This window comes from Panthera onca, chromosome A3, assembly GCF_046562875.1.
Source record: "Panthera onca isolate mPanOnc1 chromosome A3, mPanOnc1 haplotype 2, whole genome shotgun sequence".
Classification (NCBI taxonomy): domain Eukaryota; kingdom Metazoa; phylum Chordata; class Mammalia; order Carnivora; family Felidae; genus Panthera; species Panthera onca.
The window spans coordinates 36,807,136-36,829,188 of record NC_138341.1 but is presented as its reverse complement, the minus strand read 5'-3'; the positions used below and the strand labels follow the sequence as shown (position 1 = coordinate 36,829,188).

General features: G+C 49.2%; 1 long non-coding RNA gene across 9 annotated transcripts in view; it reads left to right on the top strand.

The window, feature by feature from the left end:
• Positions 1-22,053, top strand: part of LOC132692332 (uncharacterized) — a 156,502-nt gene that overhangs the window by 64,194 nt on the left and 70,255 nt on the right. For all 9 annotated transcript variants that reach the window (XR_009616304.3, XR_009616318.3, XR_009616294.3 and 6 more), the window contains exon 2: positions 275-396. This is a non-coding gene — a long non-coding RNA (uncharacterized LOC132692332). The remainder of the gene's footprint in view (positions 1-274; positions 397-22,053) is intronic.

Sequence of the window (22,053 nt, the reverse complement as noted above, 5' to 3'; positions counted from 1 at the left end):
GCTTCTGGGAACATCTGCCTTTTCTGTCTCTTGTGAATTATTTTTAAACGAACGCCCTGCTGCCCACCCGCCCCACCCCTCCACCCCCCCCATCATCACCGCCCGCAATGTTCGTTGATTATCGCTGTTTGAATAGGTGGTGATAAATTTGATTCCCCAGCTCACTGTGGCATTTATGATCTGTCTTTCCCTTTTCGGTTTCCATGTACTGGAGTGACTGTCTCTCAATGCGGTTGGCAGTGACCTGTGTTTTTCATGCATGTTTTTGTTTCAGAATAACTGGGAGGTGAAACAAGAAGCTCTATGACGCAGTTGATCGAAAATGACACAGACACAGAAAAGTCAGGACTCGGCCCCCTCCAGTGCCTCCACCTGCTGCCCACGGCCAGAGTGCAGGTGAAGGGTTTCCCCTGGGGCTTGATCCTAACTAAACCCCGGAAGACGTTTGGAACTCTTTTTCCACACCTACTCTAATCGTGGCCTGTTAACGATCACACTCAAATCATCACTAACTTTGAGCTTTCTACTGGAAAGCTCTGTCTTCTCAGCTGCCTCCTTTTCTTCCCCCGCGCATCAGTCACCCTCGTTCCACAAGGTTTCTTGGGCTCATACTGTTATGGCATGTTCTAGAGTTGAGTTGGATGGGACCCACTCTGTCCCTCCCCCTTCCCAGCACTTACCAATATCAACAGTTATGCTGTTTGTTCACTCATTAATTGGCCGTGTACCTCTCTCTACCTGCCTTCCAAATTTCAGTTCAATAAAGGAAGATTCTAGTCTGTCTCATTGCCCAGTCTGTCCTCAGCACCTGGCGCTCTGCTCAATAATTATGTGTTGACTGGATCCATCGTCTTATCACTTCTCACACTGACTCTGTGATATTGAGTTGCCCAGTATTCTAACCACTGTTTGGCGGATGAGGAAATTGTGAATCCATTTACCTCTGGTGATCTAAGGGGGTAAATGGAGTGGCCAAGGTGGGGACACAGGCTTTCTGTCAGTATACTGGGCGGCAGGAAAGGTTGATCATAAACTCTCTATTACCTGGAAAATCAGATTCTCACCTGAAACCAAGTTTTGCCTTGCAAATCAATGTCCTTAGGTTAAATCTCATTTGCTTATGTTCCTGGAAGATTAAAGGCAACCATGTAGCAGAGGGATGTGTCCTCAGTGGGGAGTCTGGAGTATGGGGCCCTTGTCCTCGCTCTGCAAGCTGTTGCCTGGGTGAATCATCTAACTTCTCTAGGTGCTACTTTCCTCGGCAGAACACCAAGAAGACCAGATGATCCCAAAGATCCCATCCTGCCCTGAGGTTCCTTTCCCTTCTCTGCCAGTTCTGTTTTTCAGAGTCTAGAACTCTGAGGAGGCAGTGCAGAAAGGTATCGTGGGGAAACACAGGCAAAGCCCCTGAGAATACACAGAGCCCAAGCCCAGTTGTGGGTTTATGGACGTGCCCCATGGGGTGCTCACACATACCGAAACCCCTTTAGACACATCCCTGTCCTGGTATATTTCGTTCTCAAGAAGAACAGGAGGAGAAAAAATAAATTGAACGCACAATTCTAGGTGGGTGGGGCAATGGTTCTGAACCCTGGCCAGACGTCAGAATTACCCAGGAGTTTTCAAAAATCCAAATGTCCAGGCTCCAAATGCCCAGGTAATTCTGTCATGTAGCCAAGGTGAAGAACGGTTGATCTGGGGCCAAGTTGCCCAATATGGCTAGTAGCCACGAGCCACATGTATCTCCTGAAAACTTAAAACGTGGCTGTGTGACTGAGGAGCTACATTTGTAATTCCTTTTTATTTTAGTTAATTTAAATGTAAATATCCACATGGGGCTGTGCTTGTTGCATTGGAAAGCACAGATCTAGAACACATGTATCATCACAGAAAGTTCTACCAGACAGCTCTGTCTGGGTGAACTCTGAGGCCTATAACCACCAAGTGAAATTACACTGAATGAAAGGGAAGTTTAAGGTAATTATCTCAGTCTGTTAATTTGACTAGGGCCTGCTCTCCTGTCTTGGGCCTGCAATATATTTTTCATCCACCTCTTGAGCCCGGGCTTGGGCAGCAGCAAGAACGACACGCTTTCAAAGCAGTGCATGGTAGGATCCGGAAGAATTTACAATACCTACAAAGGTCCAAGGCTCTGACTCAAGTCATTTGGCATTGACTCTGGCTGTTCCTTCAGTTTGCATCTTTGAAGCCCCAGCTCTGGAAAGGGAGCTGTCTGAGTGATTGTTTCATTACCAGAATGTAGGACAGTGGGAAGCAGGCCTTCCAGGAAGAACTTTTGGAAAAGCAGATTGCCAAGGGGTGGGGGGGTGGGGAGGGTTGGAGTGCTGCAGGAATTTGGAGTTCTGTAGGAATTCAGGCTTTGAGATGGGCTCACTGAGGCCACTCAGCCAGCTCAGCCAGTTTGGGGTTACAGCTGGAGAAGCAGAAGCCAGAGCTGAATCATTTTCTGCTTATCACTCAGAGACTGTCAGAGTTTTTTTTCTTTTTTTGGAGGGAAAGCACCTTACAACAAATAATAATACTATTTTGAATTTCGAAGCTTTCCCTTTTTCAAAGCACTTTACCACCTCTGACTTATTTTGTCCTCACAACAAGGCCATAACCTAAGTAGGGAAAGGGTTTTTACTGCCTGTCTAACACCCTGAGCAAAAGCTCAATATTGTGGAAAGAATTAAATAGTAAAAGCGGAGACTCTGAGGCATTATTTTGTCCTCTCTGGTCACACTCAAGCACGTAGCAGCATAGCTAGAACCAAACATACCTGAATGTTGCACTCTTACAGGGGATTGTGTTTTTCAAAAGGACATAGGCTTCACATTTGTTCTGTCTCATTTCACCCTAGCTTTCTAACTCCTGCGAGTTGATGGTTGGAGGCCATTTTTTCCTCAGAGGTTTGTGTGACTGGCAAATGTGATAAATACACCTTCAGTGTCTCCCCACCCTCACCCCCAAGTTAGTTTTAAAGTGGAGTGTGGGACAGAACAGAGGACAGGGCCCCTGTGGGTCTCCATGGGAATAGCTCTGCTTCCCTCCAAAGGACAGAACTGGAGCAAAAAAAAAAAAAAAAAAAAAAAAAAGAAGCCATAGACCGACACGGTCACCTTGGAGCCTTGAACTCTCTCTACGTGTAGAGCTGCCGAGAATCGTTTCAAACCTCACTTGCCAGTGGGGAGAAAACACCCAAGAGTCTGTGTTGAGATCGAGTGGGTGGCCTAGCCAGGACGGCCATCTCCAGCAGCGGGCATGGGAGTAGAGGTAGCAGGACCGAGGTAATGCCATGGTCTGACCTCTTTGGGAAGGTTGTCCCAGCTACTGTGAATTCTCCTGGTCATTCCATCATCTGGCCCATCTTTGGTATCTTATGTACCTAGGATACGATGAGAGGTTTTCAGATGCTTTACTGAAAGCAAGACGCACTTTCTGGGGCATTCCCCTAATCGACTGTTCTGGTGAAGCTCGTCAAAACAGGAAATGAGGTTAGCATGGAATGACTTTCTCTTAGAGAACTCGTGGTGCCTCTTAAAGACCACCACTTTCTTCCCAAATGCTTGTGAACTTTGTCTGATGCCTCTTCTGGGTTTGTCCGGAAACTGGAGTGAGTCTGCTCTTCTGTAGTTTTTAGAACCCGTTCCTTCGGAAAATGGCGGTGATACTTGCTCGTTCCCAGCCTTCCAGCCCCTCTCCCTTGCACCTCAGTATCTCGAAGATGTCTGCAAGTTGCTCTGGAGTTAGAGGTGCGCATCCTTCAAGCCCAGCAAGAACGTGGCTCCGTGCACGTGCCCTTGGCTGAGGTGGTCACACGGGGGCTTTAGGGAGTTCCCTCCTCATGCTGCTTGGCCCCCATGCTCCCTTTTCATCAGATGTGCCAGTAAGAGAAAGGAATCCAGTGGATGAAAACTTAGTGAAAACAATCCACTTTCTTGCCCTGCTCCACGTGTGGGCATCTGGCTCAGAAAGGCACTGTAGTTGAAACAGCTGTGCCCAGCTTCCTTCACGTGAATCCCCACGCAGGGTTCTTTGACTCAGTTTTCAAAAGCAGTGAGGGTTTCATAGTCTGGGCGAGCGGCAACATGCTTATCTCTGCTGAGGCTTTCTGACAAATGGCTTGACCTCAAATTTCTAGATTTACATGTCTTTTTGTTAACACTGAGCTCCTTTCGAGTCACATTTGCTTTTACCCAGTAGAAGGGAGTCAACCTGGAGAACGTCTGGCCTTGAGTCACAGGCGTCCATGGAGGACTGATGTCTCCAAACAGAAGTGGATTACCTCCTGGAGGTCTGCCTATGCATAATGCTCTCACTTCTGTAATCATGGGTCTGCCTCCCTTTTAACATGACGTAGCAGGACCTCAAAAGCCACTCTGGGTCCCCATGATGAGTGGGACATGCTCTCCTTTAACCTGGGGTCCCTGCCTCACTTTTTCCAGGTCTACAACAGGTACCGCCCTTTCAGGGACGGTCACTTAAGTAGTTGGATGGATAAACGTGCACCTAGAACAATCCCAGCTACCACCTGAGGCTTTCATTTGTTCGGGACACAACTTTTGGTGGTTCACACATTACAGTTAGCTCTTGAACCACATGGGGGTTGGGAGCACCAACGCCCCACACAGTTGAAAATCTGCCTATAGCTTTTGATCCCCCCAAAGCTCAACTACTAATGGCCTACTATTGACCAAAAAGCTTACCAACAACAAACGGTTGATTCACACATACTTTATTTGTTATATGTATTATTTTTATTAGGCAGTAAGCCATATTAAGCAAATTACAAAGAAGGGAAAATACATCATAGTGCTGTACTGTAAAACATCCAGGTATAAGTGGGTCTGCTCAGTTCAAACCCATGTTGTTCAAGGGTCTGCTGTATTTCCAGGCCTCATCACAGGCCCCAGAGATGGCATTATTATCCTTTTGTTTCAGTTAAGAAAACTGAGTTTCGGGGCACCTGGGTGGCTCCGTCGGTGAAGCGTCCGACTCCTGATTTTGGCTCAGGTCATGATCTCACGGTCGGGTGTGTGAGTTCAAGCCCCGCATCGGGTTCTGCACTGACAGTGCAGAGCCTGCTTGGGATTCTCTTCCTCTCCCTCTCTCTGCCCCTCCTCTGCTTGTGCTCTCTCCCTCTCTCTCTCAAAATAAGTAAATAAAACGTTAAAAAAAAAAAAAAAAAAGGAGTGTGACTGGTAAGTGACAGAGGAAAGATAGCTGAACATAACTGAAAACAGAAGGCAATCAAAAGTCCAAGGGTCCCTGCCGAGTCCTGGGCACCCCCTCCGCTGAGCAGAACTTCAGGCCCCCCCGGCAGCTACCTGAGCCTTTTCCTTCCTCCCTCAACACTGGCAGCCATGTTGGTCTTGCCTCCTGCCCTCTTAGCAGAGGGTCTTTGGCAGGGCGGGGGGGTGGGGGGGCAGGATGTGGATACACTTTGGTTCTGCAAACTGCCCACTACTCCAAGTGTGGTTGGAAGGTCAAAAAAGGCAGAGGTCCCGCCCTGGCCCCTGGCGTCAGAATCTGCCTTCTCACCAGATCCCAGAAGACCCGTGAGCACAACTGCTAGAGCTCAGCTCTCTGGGCCTCTTGAGGTCAGAGCTCTGTGGTAACACCTTCTACCTCCAGAGCCCAACGTGTGCCTGCCTTACGTAGGTGGTGAGGAAATGTTGGTAAAGTGAATTTGGTCTTTATTCTTCTGAGAAGCTAGTTGGGGAATTTGAGGGGAATCAGTCAGAGGCTCTCTGGGGTCCCAGGCAGGCCCCCACCCCTCAGCAAACAGTGAGGCTGTTTGAGAGTCAAGGGGACGGAGAAGGGTATTTGGGCTAAGAAACCATAAAAAGAGTTACATCAGTAGAAGGGGTTGCTGCTGCTGTTTGAGGAAGAAAAGCAAAAACGAGGGAAATGTGGCATCCAAAACAGGGTCCCGCCTGCAGCCCTTAACCATTCTTACTCCATTATTTTTATCTTTGGAACCTCTAGAGGTGGAAGAACACAGCCCTGTAATCGGTCACTGTCTTTAAGTTACCTTCCGTCCATCTGCTGTTTTCTTTCCTCCAGAAGTTACTTTACCGACCGTAACTCCCCCACACTCCTGTCATCTCTTTGAGAAGGAAAAGCTATTTGGCGGTTCATCGCCGGTTCTGGCATGGCTGCCTTACCACGAGCACAGTCAACAACGGGAGCTTGAGCATGAGCGTGTGCGCGTGCGTGCGTGTGTGTGTGTGGGGGGGGGGGGGTGGGGGTGACCGTGGGTGTCGGTAGTGCGCGAGCACCTGTGTACGTGCCGCGGTGTGCGTGGTGGGTGTCTGTGCGTGGGTGGAGGGGGCGTGGGGGCGGGCGTGTTGTGTATACCGTGGGTGTCCCTGCTGTGCGCAGGCGGGTGGGTAAACGGGTTATCTGGGATGTGTGCGGGTTGTGGGTGGGTGTGTTTGTGCGCGGCACGGGTGTTGAGCACACCCCTTATTGGGGGGCTCTCTTCAGAGCCCCGCAGAACTCCTCATGGCACCACCCGAAGAGGAGGCAGCACCTCAGGAAGGATGTACCCGGGACAGGATCACCTGAACAGAGGCCCCATCCTCCTGCCCTCCTTGCTGACCTAGGGCCAGTCGAGGGGCACATCGGCCTCCAAGTGTCGTGTCTGGTGTCCGTGCTGGAGGACAGCTGAGTTCCTTTCCCAGCACTACCTCTCCTGCTGGCACCCACAACAATGCCTTTTCTTGCACAGGCAGCCAAGGCCAACCATGGATCTACTGGGCTGCAATATGCTGACATAGATCCAACCACGGATCTACTGGGCTACTGGGATCTACGGGGCTGCAATATGCTGGCAACAGATGAGGGTGACCCACCCGGTCCCCGGAGCAGCTGGTGCCCGGTCTGCTGTCCGCATGGCCCCCGCCCCAGCCCTCACATGCGGTCCCTCGGCAACAGCACTGCTCGTGTTAGGTAAAGGCTACCTCACTTTCTTTGACACGTCTCTTCCGAAGACAGTCATGGCCCCTGAAGGCATGGCCAGTGCTGGGGCCTTTCCTTTAGGGTTGGAACAATGGAGACCCCATTAATTACAAGACTCAGGCAGACACGCCCCCAGTTCTGGTCTGCCTGGTCCCTGGCAAGCTGTGGGATCTCTGAGCTTTGGTTTCCAACTTCATCCTGTCAACTAGGAGGCTGTTTGCAGTAATGCATGAAAGCATAATGTACAGATTCAGTTATGGTGGCTGTGATCATTATTATTTTCATTTGTAAAGATTGAGGATTAAAAAAAAAACAAATATATCAGGAAATAGTAGGAACGTACCGTCAGTGAAAATACTTGGGTAGGGTCCTAATGACCTAAGCTATAAATATAAAATATGAAAAGGAAGAAAAGATCTAAAAGGCAGGGGGGCCAAGACAGCAGTCTCAGAAAAGGAGAATAGTCTTAGAGAGAGAGAGAGAGCGTGAGTGAGAGCTGGAGAAACATAGGACCAGCCTTCCAGAACTCTGCTTCCTCTTCTTGGGACAAGTGTGACAGGCCCTGATTCCGAATCTGCAGAGCCAGACGTGGTATAGAAGCATCGATTTGCTTTAATGTAAATATTTTGATGTCTTTCTTTGCCTGAACTTTTAACCTTGCTGGTAAACAGGGTAGGTAGAATAAATGATTGTTTTTCTGAGAACTGACTTTTGAGGAAACGGGGGGGGAAAAGGATTTTTATTAGCTAAATTGTCAGTCTTGTGCATGATTGAAAACCTCACTTTGCTGCTTCTCAAAATCTGCTTCAGGAGACCAAGAACTGCTTTATTCTAATTTCTGAAAAGGAAAACTGTAAAATATAGAAATACACCAATTCAAAAACAGCAAAACTTACAAAGACAATGGAGGGAGGGGAATCGTTCTGTGGAAGGTTTCTGAAATGAGAAGAACAATTCAATTAAAGTCCAAGTTGTTTCTAATTAGTGATTTTCCAGGGGGCGCCTGGGTGGCTCAGTCGGTTGAGCGACCAACTTCGGCTCAGGTCATGATCTCTCGGTCTGTGAGTTCAAGCCCCGCGTCGGGCTCTGTGCTGACAGCTCAGAGCCTGGAGCCTGCTTCATATTCTGGGTCTCCCTCTCTCTCTCTCTCTGCCCTCTCCCGCTCATGCTGTCTCTCTCTGTCTCTCAAAAATAATTAGTAACTTTCCGCCCTCCATTCCCCTGTGGACTCTGATTAAATGCTCATCTCCTCACTCCATTTCCATCCGTTGTCACCTCTGAGGTCTTGGGATGGAAGTCAAGAGGGCATCGGAGGTCCTGACCTCAGAGCGAGCCGTGAAATAGACTTGCAATATGCAAGGTACTACTTTTCTCTCCCCAGGCAGGCAGTGTTTTGTTTACAAGCACTGTCCCTGCCAGTGGATTGTCCAAGAATATTGTGTAATAAATGGAACAATGACAGGGAACCAACAGAACGGGGAAGACACGGATTCTAGCACAAGTTTTCCACCTGAAAGTGTCATTTAACCTCTGCCCTGCGATTTCCTTAGCTATGAAATGAAGATACGACTTTTTGGCTTCAAGCCCCATGGAGTTGTTGTCAAAATACAAGACCTGATTCAAAGGGATACATGCACCCCAATGTTTACTGCAGCATGATTTACAATAGCCAAGGTATGGAAGCAGCCCAAATGTTCATTAATGATATGGATACAGATTAAAAAGGTGTGTGTGTGTGTGTGTATACACGCACAATGGAATATTATTCAGCTATAAAAAAGAAAGAAATCTTGCCATTTGCAATGACACAGATGGAGCTAGAGGGTATTATGCTAAGCAAAATAAGTCAGTCAGAGAAAGACAAATAGTATGCGATTTCACTCATATGGAAATTTTAACAAACGAAACAAATGAGCAAAGGGGCGAAAAGAGAGAGAGAAACCAAGAAACAGGCTCTTAACTGTAGAGAGCAAACTGAGGGTTACCAGAGGGGAGGCAGGTAGGGGGATGGGATTAAGGAGTGCACTTGTGATGGGCACATGGTGTTACATGGAAATGTTGAGTCACTCTGTTGTGCCCCTGAAAGTAATATAACACCGCATGTTAATGATACGGGAATTAAAATTAAAAACTTTAAACAAAAACCCCACAAGATCCAAAATATGCTTTGAAATAGTTAGAGGGAAAGAGGAAACCCTCTCCATGCTCAGATTGTGATGGAGTCCCACCAACGTCGTAACAGATGACTGTACGTCCTTTGGGTTCAGAAGACTTGATGGAGACCCCAGTCTTGGAATGACTCTCCTGCCCCTCACTGTTTGCACCTACGATATGTGTGCCTGTTGGTTGAATGCTGGTGGAATTTCTTTCAAATAATGGTCCCATGGGGAGGGAAAACTGAGGACATTGAGAATAAATGTTTCAAGTCTTCTGAGATAGGGTGGTACAGATAGGACTTCTAAGGAAGTTTCTCCCCGCCTTCTTATATGAAGGATGAAGGGGAGGAGAGGGAGTCCCAGAAGAGGAAACAAATGGCCGCATCTTTTTAAAGATGGGATTGAAAAAAACCCACAAAGCGTGTTAAGAGAGGCAGCTCGTGAGAAGCCAATTCCTAACGCTCTCGGTCCTCATCCTTCTCCCCGCCTTTTCCTCTCAGAATAAATTAAAGAACCGGCTAAAATCCAAATTGTGTGTGTGGTATCTTTATCTGATCAACCTCATCCTCTAATCACATCTTATCTTTGCTTGTAAAGCAGCTCCCTTCCTGTTCTCCAGGCACATTACTTCTTTAAATGTTATGAACACACACACATATGAGTCAACCCTGCAGAAAAACAGAACTGAAGGTCTTCTTCCTCTGCAATTCGTTGGGAGGCTTCGTTCTGGAAGGCCTGAGCTGGCCTTACTAGCAAACGGTTCCACACATCCCAAAAGCTCTGCAAACAGCTCAAAGCAAACAAGGTGGGACATCAGATGAATACTAAAGAATGGAAATGTCATTCATTTCCCCATCTGTGTCCTTCCTAGACGACAGGGAGCGTCAGTCACTGCAAGTTTGTTGAGACTGGTAAGTTAGAGGATTTATTTGGAAAGCTGTGTTAATAAGATATTTTATTTTAAAAAAATTTTAACATGTATTTATTTTTGAAAGAGCAGACAGAGCGTGAGCAGGGGAGGGGCAGAGTGAGAGGGCGACACAGAATCCGAAGCAGGCTCCAGGCTCCGAGCTGTCAGCACAGAGCTGGACGCGGGGCTCGAACTCAAGACCCGTGAGATCATGACCTGAGCCGAAGTCAGACACTTAACCGATGAGCTAGCTACCCAGGTGCCCCAAGATATTTTTGAGAAACTCAGTTGTGCGTGGTTAATGCTATCTTTTCTTCCCCTTGATTCATTTCAAACTATTGAAGTTGGAAAGTTGGGGGCTGTTTTAAGATGCACTAAGCTGAAAAGAGTCATTTTGTTGTGGTGGTGTTTATTGTCACTGTTCTTGTTGGCTGGTTGGTCCTAGTTTCTACAAGGCCCCTCCTCTCTGGGTTCCTGGGTAATGACCAAGCCAGTGTTTCTCCAGCCAGACGGTGAAATGGGTGCTTTTAAGGCAAAGGCAACATGAGTCGTGTCTCTGAATGTCATTCCTTTGTGTGTGTTTCTACACTGAGCGTTCTTTGCAAAATTACACAAATACTTGTATGTAAGCTGCAGTCTATGTAAGAGTGGGCCCCATTATGGAAAAGGGTAGATTTAAAAGTATTCCTTCCGTCGGCGAATAAATCTTCCCCATTACCTCATCATTACAACTGTTAGTCACATTTGAAACTCCTTCGATTTCTTTCTCCTAACCTCCTCCCCCATCCCACCTTGGAAAAAGGCCTCCCTCGTGTAGCAAAGCGTTTGTGACTTTGACATAAAATACAATCTCTGATTCCCACCACACCCATCCAAATTCAAAGAGAAACGCATCTTTCTATCAAATTGAGACAGGAGTGTAATATTTATTGAAAATCTATGAGCCTATATTGTTCTCAAAAGCACTTCCATACACTCATCCATGGCCCCATGGGGCAAGTAGCAACGTCATCCTCATTTTAAGACAGAGAAATGAAAGGGCGCCTGGGTGGCTCAGTCGGTTAAGCATCCGACTTTGGCTCAAGTCATGGTCTCACGGCTCGTGAGTTTGAGCCCCGCATCGGGCTCTGCGCTGCCGGTGTGGAACCTGCTTGGGTTTCTCTCTCTCTCTCTCTCTCTCTCTCTCTCTCTCTGCCCCCTCCTACTTGTGCTTTCTCCCTCTCTCAAAATAAAAAAGCATATAATGTATTTCTAATCATCTGGAGCTCCAGATTCAGTAGCAATCATTTAAAGAGAGAGAGAGAAATGAAGTCTCAGGGTGGGCATGCAACTTGCCCAGAGACCCAGTTAGGAAGTGGCGAAGCTGACGCTCAGAGCGGGTTGGTTAAACCAAATATTTTAAAAATTTCAATTTAATTTGTGAAACAGCCCTATCTGGTGGGTATGATTGTCCCCAACCTATCACCAATCCGGCAGGTCTGAGGCAAAGCTGTACAACCAAAGACCAGCAAGAGTTGGAAGAGGCACCCATGGCCGCCTGGCTCCCATCACCGGCCGCCAGGGAGATGGGTGCTCCTGGGTGCACTTCATTGCCTCCCTGTCCACACGCAGGCTGACCACTCCTTGTGCTCCCTGTGCATGGTAGAGTCACCTCCTTCTAGAAAGGAATTCCCTTCGGAGCCGCTGTGCCTCTCCCTCCTCTCTGTGAGAGGCATCTCCTGCTTTCTGAGTTTCAGCCCAGAAGGCAGGTGGGGAAACTTGGAAAATAGGAGGTCTTGCTCTTCTGGACTCACTGGCACTCAGCCCCAGGGACTATAACCACGATGCACCTGACAGCAGAGTCGCAGCCTGGAACCTGGAGACGTTTGCCGGGAATTCTCTGAGTCTCTTGTTGAGGCACAGTGGCCAGCTGTCCCGGATTCGGCAGCGGGGGGCCCCGTGCGGGTGATACTTGGCAGATCATCTCGAGCAGAGGGGTGCAGGGTGAGAGCATCACAAGAACACTTTGTCTCCCGGAAAGCTCATTCCAATCATCCTTCCTCGGTGCTCAGATTGCTGAAAATTAAATACAAGATCTGCTTTTATCACCCCTGCAGCTCTTTTTTTTTTTTTTTTAAGTCTCACACACTCACACAAAAATTGGGAACTTGATCACTGTGGGCTGACGATGTATTTTGAAAAGGAGGAGGGCAAAACCCTTCTTTCCCTGAAAGTTCCCATCCATTGTTGGGTAAACATCATAAATCTATTGCAGAGAGACAGGCTGCATGTACTCAAATTACCTCCTGCTACAATTTTAGTTTGAGTTTTAATGCCCTAAACATGAACAGCGCTGGATCCTAGTGCAGGTCTGATTAATGAGGCAGCTTTGCCGACTATAGGGTCGGAGAGAGGCTCCCCACTCCCTTCCTTTTTTTTTTTTCCTCGTGGCTTAGTAACCACTTCAGCAAATTTCCCTATTAAATATACAAGGCAACTGAGTGTAATAAAACCTAAAGGTTGTGGCAGATAAACACTAGCGTCTCTCTGGGCAGACCTCGCCAGCTGACAGAGAGCGGGTCTGCTCAAGTTTGCCCTTGGAATCCCCAGCGTTGCGTCGTGAATCCCAGCCTAGAAGCCACGCACACCTTGCCACTTGTCCATGGGTCATCTTCAGTCTGTGGGTTACACTTGCAGGGCCGTCTGCTTCCCGGGTGGTTACGTGGTTTGTACATGGAGGAGTTGGACATGCCCTAGTTATGTGTGAGATCATCAGTGCCCTCACTTGGCATTTGCCAGCGGGGCAGAAAGTCATACTTGGGAAGTGACCCAAATTAACGCCTAACATCCAACCAGGAACGCAAGGGGGTTTTGTCTCGCCCAGATATTGCCTGCCCCTGGAATACGGCCCTGAATCATATTTGTCGGGCATTTCATACACCCTGGGTACATTTAACCAAAAAGGCCGAGCCCTCTGTGAGGTGGCAGAGGGGCTCTGCATATACGATCTCATTCACTGTCCACAGCAGCCCTGTCCAGCCAAAGACATTATCTCCATGTTTCTTACACATAATCAAGCAGGCCTATGCGATGACATAACTTGCCCAGTGATGGAGCTGGAATCTAAGCCATGCTCTGACTCCAAACTCAATATTCTTAAGCAATAAAACCTCTCCCTTCCCACTCCGTTCCTACTTGCATCCTCTTCATACACACACACACACACACACACACACACACACACACACACCCCTTTACACTTGAACCCTTGGGTGGGCCAGTTACATCAACAACTTAACCACAGAACCTGGGTTGGCCCAAATTACAGGGATTTAGAATCTAAAATTTGCCTGATATTGAGGCTTCAACAGAGTTAGTATTTCAAGGGAGTTCTGATTCTTTTCTAAACAAGCGTTCTGTACACTTTTTGTCTGAAGGGTCAGATGGTAAATATTGTAGGCTTTTCAGGCCTTTATGGCCTCTGTCACAACGATTCCACTCTACCACTATAACGAAAAGCAGCCATAGGCAGTATGTAAAGGAATGAGAATGGCTATGTTCCAATAAAACTTTATTTACAGAGACAGGCAGTGGGCCAGATTTGGCCCAAGGGCCACAGTTTGAGACCCCATTAGTTTCAACCCAAGCCATCATTAAAAGTGCTATCAACACCCTAAGGTTTTAAACATTGGGTCTGGCTAAACTATCAGGGCAAGACTAGGTGCCAGGGCCCTTACAGTTAGGCAGAAGTTCATGTCTGCTAAATAAGCACTGGGATCAATGTTGCTCCCACCCCACAGATGGCCAGGCCAGCAGGTCTCAGTATGTGCTTCACAGGGAGGTAACATAGGCCTTTTGCCAGAAAAAAAAGAGTTTTCTGGACTAGTAAGTTTGGGGATCTTGGGAAATAGTCAAACTATTTCTATGACCGCAGGACTTCTCAGGGCTTTCAATATACTGATGAACATTCTTTATCTCTATAGGAAGGGTAAGTCATTCAAGTCTCCCAACTTTGTTGGACTTCTGTGTGCAATCCTTAGTTGTGCAGAGAGGGCAGCAGAGGGGGAAAAGATGTGACTTTGGGTTCGGACTCATTTCCATTTCAACAGATGGGTGAGTTGGCTGAAAATGTCAGATTTGTTGAGCTGTTGTTATTGTCCCCTTTTTTTTTTTTTTTGCTGTTGTTGTTTTAATAGCCTTCGGAGTTTCCTCGTAGTCATTACGAAGAAAACCCCTGAGCTGAATCAAAACAACAATGACAAAAGCAAAAACAAAGACCTGAATCCCCACCAGCACAATTCAGACCTTCTTGGCTAGTGTCGGTATTCCACAGGCTGTGTTTATTTCAAAACGCACCTGCTTCCTTTTTTCTCCCTCATTTCCTAAGTGCCGCTGAGAATCCCTCCTTCTTGTCCAGGGACCCAAAAGGACCCCCTGGGGCAGGACCCACACAGGTCTTGGGTTGTGCATTCCTGGCAAAGCTGCCGCCCCTCCTACCCTCTGCCCCCATTCCAGGATGAAGGACCCTTCCCCACGTCCCCTCCACTCAGGCGTGTGCCTGGTCCTGAAGCCAGGCTTTAGCGAAAGCCTTTTGTAGCTGTCTCCCTCATCCAGGGAACCTCGGTCTTTCAGATGAGATCCTTTGTGGGCAGAGTGACCCCTTTCTTATTGGGAATCAGTGCACAGGGGGACCCTGGCCCATCAGTGGGGCTCTTGTATTTCCTGCCTAGAGAATCCCCTGTTTCCTCCTGGGATGGCAGACATTGGTTCTAATCCTTCCCTCTCCACAATCTCGCCTCCCCAGCCTTGACCTGCAAAAGAACTCCAAGAAAGCTGCCAGGCCTCTCCTTGACTCAGGCAGGGGAGGTGAACGCCGCCTCCTCTTGCTACAGTGAGCCCGGCAGAAGAATGGGGCAGGTGAAGGCCAGACAGGCGTGAGTTCAAATCCCAGCCCTGGCCCCCACCAGCGGTGTGATCCAACCTCAGACCCAACCTCTCTGAGCCTCAGTGTCCCCATTTGTAAAACGGGGACAAGAGCAGACCTTGCCGTACGGGGTTGTTGTAGGGAAAGCAAATCAGTGCCTGCGTAGGGCCTGGTGCCAGCGCCCAGTAAAGGGGCGTCCCGGAGGGACCTGACAGCTCATCAGGAAAGGCTGCTGCCTGTCCATCCCGGGGAGGCTGTGCCAGATCAGAGGGAAGCTCAGCAAGCCACTTGAAAGGGACCTTGACTCATATTGTGGTAACTGAATATGCAGTTCAGGAAGTGCTTCGCAAGAGCAAACTGGGCTCCAGCCGCCCCCTCGTCCCCCTGCCCCTCTGCACAGCACTCATGGTGCCATGACGCTGTTCCCAGCAGCCTTCCCGTCTGAAGTCAGCTGGTGCTCAGGGGCAGTGTGGACAGCAAGACCCAGGCGTGTGCGCTGAAGGCTGACGGGTGTGGGGGGCCGTGCGTTCATGGACAGACTGTCCAGCCGCCCGGGTTCTAATTCTGCTCCATCCGTTAGGTCAGGTGCTCAGCTCTCCTCTCTTCTCCATCTGCACCTGGCACTCACCTGGATCAGGCCCGCGCTGAGCCCTTGACAGGCCCTGTATCACTTAATCCTCATAAACAGCTTCACAGGGAAAAGCTCTAAACTTCTCACCACTTAAGGATGGGGAAAGTGAGGCACCCAGAGTTTATAAAACGCTGAAGCACGCGAAGGGTGAGTCCTGGAGCCGGGATTTGAACCCGGGGAGTTGTCCTCCAGAGCCTGTCTCCTAACGGCTCGCATCTAGAACCTGTCCTATAGTAGGTCTCTGTGCTTCCTACTAGGAATGGAGGAGCAGGCGGCGTCCGCTGGCCGCACGCGGGATATTGTGAGCCTGGAGGGGAAGGTGAGGTGTGGGGCAGCTCCACTTGGGCTGCTGCTTCGCTGGCAGGCAAGGGAGTGGCTCCTGAGTTCCTGCCAGGGTTCCTCTGGCTCCCCACGCCTCCCGTGCCTGCCACCCCGGGAGTGCACCGGGCCACTGTTCCCACATCCAAGCCTCCTGTACCGGCCGCCCTGGGAGTACTCCTGACCATGTCCACTGCTCCCTCTTGGGACCCTCCAGCCCCCCAGAGGCTCTGACTGAATGTTCCGAGGCCAGGGCAGCAGAACCCCATGCGCGCGGGGTATGGAAGAGAAGTGGGGGGTGGCTTGGGATGAGGCCGGTGCTGAATGGGGCAGGGGAGGCCCGGGAGGAGGAGGCCCATAGTAGGAGGAGGCGGTTAATAGTAGCCCCATCCCCACTCCCTGTGCCTATCTCCACATACCCTGCCAGCCCGGAGGTGGGGGAGGGGTGCGTCCCAGGGAGAGGGACGTGGGGCAGGGAGTGAAGTGACCAGAAAGTGCCGTGCCACAGTGGCACAGAATTGCTGAGCTGGCTCACAGGTCCTGAGACCTGCCTCATAGGCCTGCGGGAGAGAAAACTCTGCTGGCTGAGCCATCGCCTGCCGGGAAATCAGGGCTCATCCTAGTTCCTCATTCAAGGCACACACCCTAACTCCCAAGGCAGTTCAAAGCTTGGTGTTGCCCAACTCAGGCAGGGGACACTGGGCTTGCCGGGTCCTCCTGCACACCCTCAGATCTCGAGCCCTGGCCACCAGTGTCTGGACTGTCTGGCCTCCAAGGCCAGACGGAGACCCCATCCCTGGGTCCCGGAGCCCACGTGTCGAGGAGGAAGCTGTCATTCTGATGGCCCAGAAACATCTGTTCCCCATTCGTCATTGTCAAGCTCTGATGTCCTTTGGGACTCTGTTTGAAGGACAGTTTTTACTGTTGTAACCAAAAAAGCAAAAGGAAGCAAACAATCACGGGCCCCTTTATTTCGGGACTTTTTTTTTTTTTTTTCTGTGTCAGAAGAAAGCTATTTCAGTAAATAGGGCTTTGCACCAATTACCTGCCCCCACAGTGAGCGACTGGAGCATCCCCCCTCCCCCTCTCCACACCCCACCGTGCTGAGAAATTGAGGTAAATACATTCGGGCCCAGGCTGGAACAAAATGAGCCAGCAGGAAACATTTGGTTTCCACCTGGGTTTGTGCATCTTTTGAAAGATACCTGTGACCCAGCCCAGTGTCCCTCGTGCTCTGTGATCAAATGCCTGGAGCACAGGGCCAGTGTGTGTGTGTTCACTGGATAAGTGAGTTTGAACTCATGGGCACCGTGGAGGTTCACCAGTGCACGCTTCAGCCGTCCAGGCTCGCTGCCGTCCTCGGAGGCAATTAAGCCAGCTCGGGGTTCTGGAAGGCCATAAAATGCCCTACCTGCTGGAGGCCGAGGGTGGCTGAGTGGCCCTCTTGGAGCTAATGAAGGATCACAGGCTTGTCCCGGGGCTCTGCTGAACCCTGGAGGACCCGGTGTTTTCTTCCTGTGGATTTTAGGGAGGTGCTCGCGTTGGGAGGCCAGGAGAGTGTTTCCCAGCAGGATGCAGAGGTCTGGGTTCCTGAGATGTGATGAGTCAGCCCCTTGGTCCCTCTCTCCCTTCCTGCTTTTTTCCCCATGCAAAGTGTTCTAGTTTCTTACGGCTGTGGAAACATCCTTGGTAGCTAGAAACAACACAAATGTATCCCCTGACAGCTGTGGAGGCCAGAAGCCTGAAATCGGTGTCACTGGGCTAATGTCAAACGGGGGGGTCCTCCTGGAGGCTCTGGGGGATTCAGCTGCCTGCACTGTTCCAGCTTCCAGAGGTCGCCGGGATTTCTTGGCTTGTGGCCCCTTTCTCCGTCTTAAAATGAATCACTCTGACATCCGACTCCATTGTCCCTGACCTTCTCTCTTTTGGCCTTCTTGCCTCACTCTTACAGGGACCCTAATGATTACACTTGGGGTGCACCCAGATGATCCAGGGCGAGCTCTCCATCTCAAGATCTTTAATTTAATCACGTCTGCAAAGTGCCCTTTTGCCATATAGGGTAACATTCAGAGTTCCCAGGGATCAGCCCGTGGGATTTGAGGGTGTGCAGGAGGACCCGGTGTGCCCCGCGTCCCCTGCCTGAGTTGGGCAACCCCAAGCTTCGAACTGCCTTGGGAGTTAGGGCGTGTGCCTTGAATGAGGAACTAGGATGAGCCCTGATTTCCCGGCAGGCAATGGCTCAGCCAGCGGAGTTTTCTCTCCCGGACTGCCATCCTCTTTGGCCCTTTGTGACAGAGTTCACTGGAGCTTTGGACTCAGACCTGTGACTCTGGGATTGTCTGCTGTGAGGGAGGAAGGGAGGACTTGAGGATTCGTTTCGGTGCCATCCTACAGATGGACGAGTGCGTTGGTAACCCAGGCCTGGCATAAAGGACCCCGCTTCTGTCACCAAAGGGTATGCCTGGGGTGCTCCGGAGCAAGAGAATGATGTTGGCTTCACCAGTTTCTGCCCCTGGCTATCTATTGTACAACAGGCTCTTCTATTGGCCTTGTTATTGCCAGAGCCCTGATGGAATTCATGACCCACTACCTCGAAATATGGCACCTTGCTGGACATACGGGGCACACGGGGTAGCTTAAGATGAAGGGGTCTGAGAAAATGGCAGCTGGACAGTCACTTGGACCTCCTCCTCGCCTTGCCCTTCTTCCCTGAAACTGGTCATGAAACACTGATGGGAGAGGTGCACCCCGCCCCGTACCCAGAGGAGAGGGGCATACTGATCTCTAAAAACAAATAGATAGCAAGGAGATTCCTACAAACAGGCCTTACGGCGTGTCCCCAGTCTCTAGCACTTACCTCCCACTCCTTAATCGATCACACTCCTCAACTCTTTACCAAACTTTGCGTAGAACACTCGGGTCTGACTGTTTCCCTGGTTTCTCATTTCCTTACGAAGGCTCCTGTGTCAGGTGAAACTCCCATTACGTCAATCGGCATGCTTCTTTTCCTATTTGTCTGTCTTTGTCAGTTTAATTTTCAGGCCCAGCCGAGCATCCCCAAGATGGTTGAGGAAAAAATAGGTTTCCTCCCCTACAGCCAGTCTCTCGCTGGCTGAGTGTTGCCAGGGGAGGAAGAAAATCTTCCTCCTTCTGGGATAGTAAAGTAGTCGCTAAAGTAGTATCACCTTGGGGCGCCTGGGTGGCTCAGTCGGTTAAGCGTCTGACTTCAGCTCAGGTCATGATCTCACGGTTCGTGGGTTCGAGCCCCGCGTCGGGCTCTGTGCTGACAGCTCAGAGCCTGGAGCCTCCTTCAGGTTCTGTGTCTTGTTCGCTATGTGCCTCTCCCCCGTTTGCAATCTGTCTCTCTCTGGTCTCTCAAAAACAAATACATGTTAAAAAAAAATTAAAAATAATAACAAATAAAGGACAAAAGACTTTTCTTTAATTATCAGAATTGATAGCTATGTAAATTTACAGATAACTCACAGGTGTTAAAATAAAAAAAGTCCTAAACTCTGAGTCCTCTTGGGAACATGAAGGGTGTCGTTGGACAAGAGGTGAGACAGGTCACAGCCAAGATCAGAGGAGGCATGAGGTGGCATGGGGTTGATCACAAAGAGAGCACAGAGCCAGAACAGGCTGAGGCAGGTAGGGCACAGATGAAGACATCAGCCTCAGGAAGACTTTCAAAGAAAAGGCTCCGGGACAGGAGGGGGCCGCTCTGCAGAGAGGGGGCGCCTCGAACCTACAACTCTTGACCAAAGCATAACTTGCACAGGACTGGGAAAAATCCTGAGATGTGGGACTTTAGGTGTTAAAGCTGGGGACAGTCCCAAGCAAACTAGGATGGTTGGTCACTCAAGTTCGAACATGTCTCTAGAATGTTCTTGTCTTTTTTTTTTTTTTTAAGAGAGAGAGTATGAGCTGGGGAGAGGGGCAGGAGGAGAGGGAAAGAATCTTAAACAGGCTTCACGCTCAGCGAGGATGGAGAGGCTCGACCCCACGACCCCTGGATCATGACCTGACCCGAAATCAAGAGTCAGGTGCTTAACCGGCCAAGCCACCCAGGCACCCCTAGAATTTTCTAGTGATGAAAGAATCTCAGTCCCCCAAGGCCACGGAGATGCCCCTCTCATCCACCGCTCATGCTTGGGGATGGTGGGTGTGGAAGATGCAGGGTAATGTCACCCCACCGTTTCCTCCTAGAGAAGACGCAGAGCTTGTCTAGGATTTGGGACTCAGAAGTGGAAGGGGAGCACTCAAACACCTGTAAGATTTCATGAGAATGACAAGATTTTAACGATCAACTTTAATAGGTGACTTGGTTTCTCAGACTTGGTACTGAGTCAGTGTGGAAAAGATTCTTTCTCTAGAGGAGAAACCGCACCGGAGTTCATTTGAATTTCAAAGAGCAGTTTATCTTAAGCTAACACAGCTCAGTGAAGCCTACTGCAGTGGGTTTTATGACCAGGGGTACACCTGAGTGCAAAGGAACCCCGAAATCTAGATTTGGGGTCCTTGAGGCCTCAGCCACAGTTTTCAGATCCTCTAGAAATACACAGACAGCTCAGCTACGTGCCAGAAGTGCAAAAAATTATAACTTTCATCCTTTTTTTTTTTTTTTTTTAATAGCTAAGCTCATCTTAACAGGCCCCTTTCCTGTTGGTAGCAACAGAATATTTCGTTCTACTCACCGCAGACGTCTCGCTTTCTACTGTTTTAAGACTTACACTCATCGAGCTCGACGTTTTCCGATGGTGCCCTAGGTTTCTTTTCCCCCCTCTTCTTTTTCCAAGATGCAGCCCCAGTGCCAGAAGTGGATCAGTGTGCCCTGTGGCATGGAGGAGGATCTAACCTCACGGGGAAACAGAGGTCTTCCATCCTGGTCTCCAGGTGTCCGTCTCTGACCTCTCCATGTTCCCGAACCGCGGTGTCTCTGTCTGGGTTTACTCTCCGCCTGTCCTGACGGGGGGGCCCTGCGCTAAGCTCTGCTCTAACTGGTGTCTGTCCCCAGATTGGCTGACAAGTAACCCATTGCGCCATTGTGAGACGCTCTGTTTATCCATTCACCTGTGGGTGGCCGTTGGGGCCATTTCCAATTTTGGAGTATTATGAATAAACAAACACACATCGTTTTGTGGACGGATGTTTTTTGCTCTTGGAAAACCACATAGGAGAAATATGGCCAGGTCACACTGTAAGTGGATATTTAATTTATAATAGCTGTCAAATAGTTTTTCGAGGCGATGGTATGCTCCCACCAGCAAAGTATGAGGGTTCCAATGGCTTTGTGTCTTTGCCAACATTTGGTGTGGTCAGTCCTGATAAGAATTCTAAGCATTCTAGTGCATGAGAAATGGCATCTCACTGTGGTCTTTTAAAAAAATTTTTTGGGTTTTTTTTTTTTCAATGTTTAATTTTGAGAGAGAGATAGAGCTCGAGCAGGAAAGGGGCAGAGAGACACACACACACACACACACACACACACACACACACACACACACAGAATCCAAAGCAAGCTCCAGGCTCTGAGCTGTCAGCACAGAGCCCGACAGGAGGCTCGAACCCACGAACTGTGAGATCATGACCTGAGCTGAAGTCAGATGCTTAACTGACTGAGCCACTCGGGCGCCCCAGTCACTGTGGTTTTAATTTGAATTTCCCTAATTAGTAATTATGCTGAGCAGCTTTGCCTGTGTTATTGGCCATTTGTGAAGTGTCAATTCTTGTCCTTTGCTTATTTTAAATATTGGATTGTGTATTTTTTATTATGGCTATACAGGAATCCTTTATATATTCTGGATACAAGTCCTGTGCCAGCTAAAGAGGTTGTGAATGTTCTCTCCCAGTCTTTGGCTTGTCTCTGTGCCATTTTTTTCCTTGAAAGAGAAGAATTTTATGAACACCACTGTATCATTTCAAAGAGGTTATGAGTAGAGCTTTACGCATCCTACGAGATCTTTGCCTACCCCCAAGATTGCAAGAACCTTCTATGTTTTCTTCCACAGCGTGTATAATTACAGGGTTTTACTTTGAAGCTTACAGTCGATCAGCCTCCGTATGTGTGGCTAAATTTGTATATGAAGATTTTCTAGGGATTTTGTTGTCGATTTCTACTATCCACGGGGTCAGAGATAAACTCCGTATGGTATCACAGAAACCACAGGCA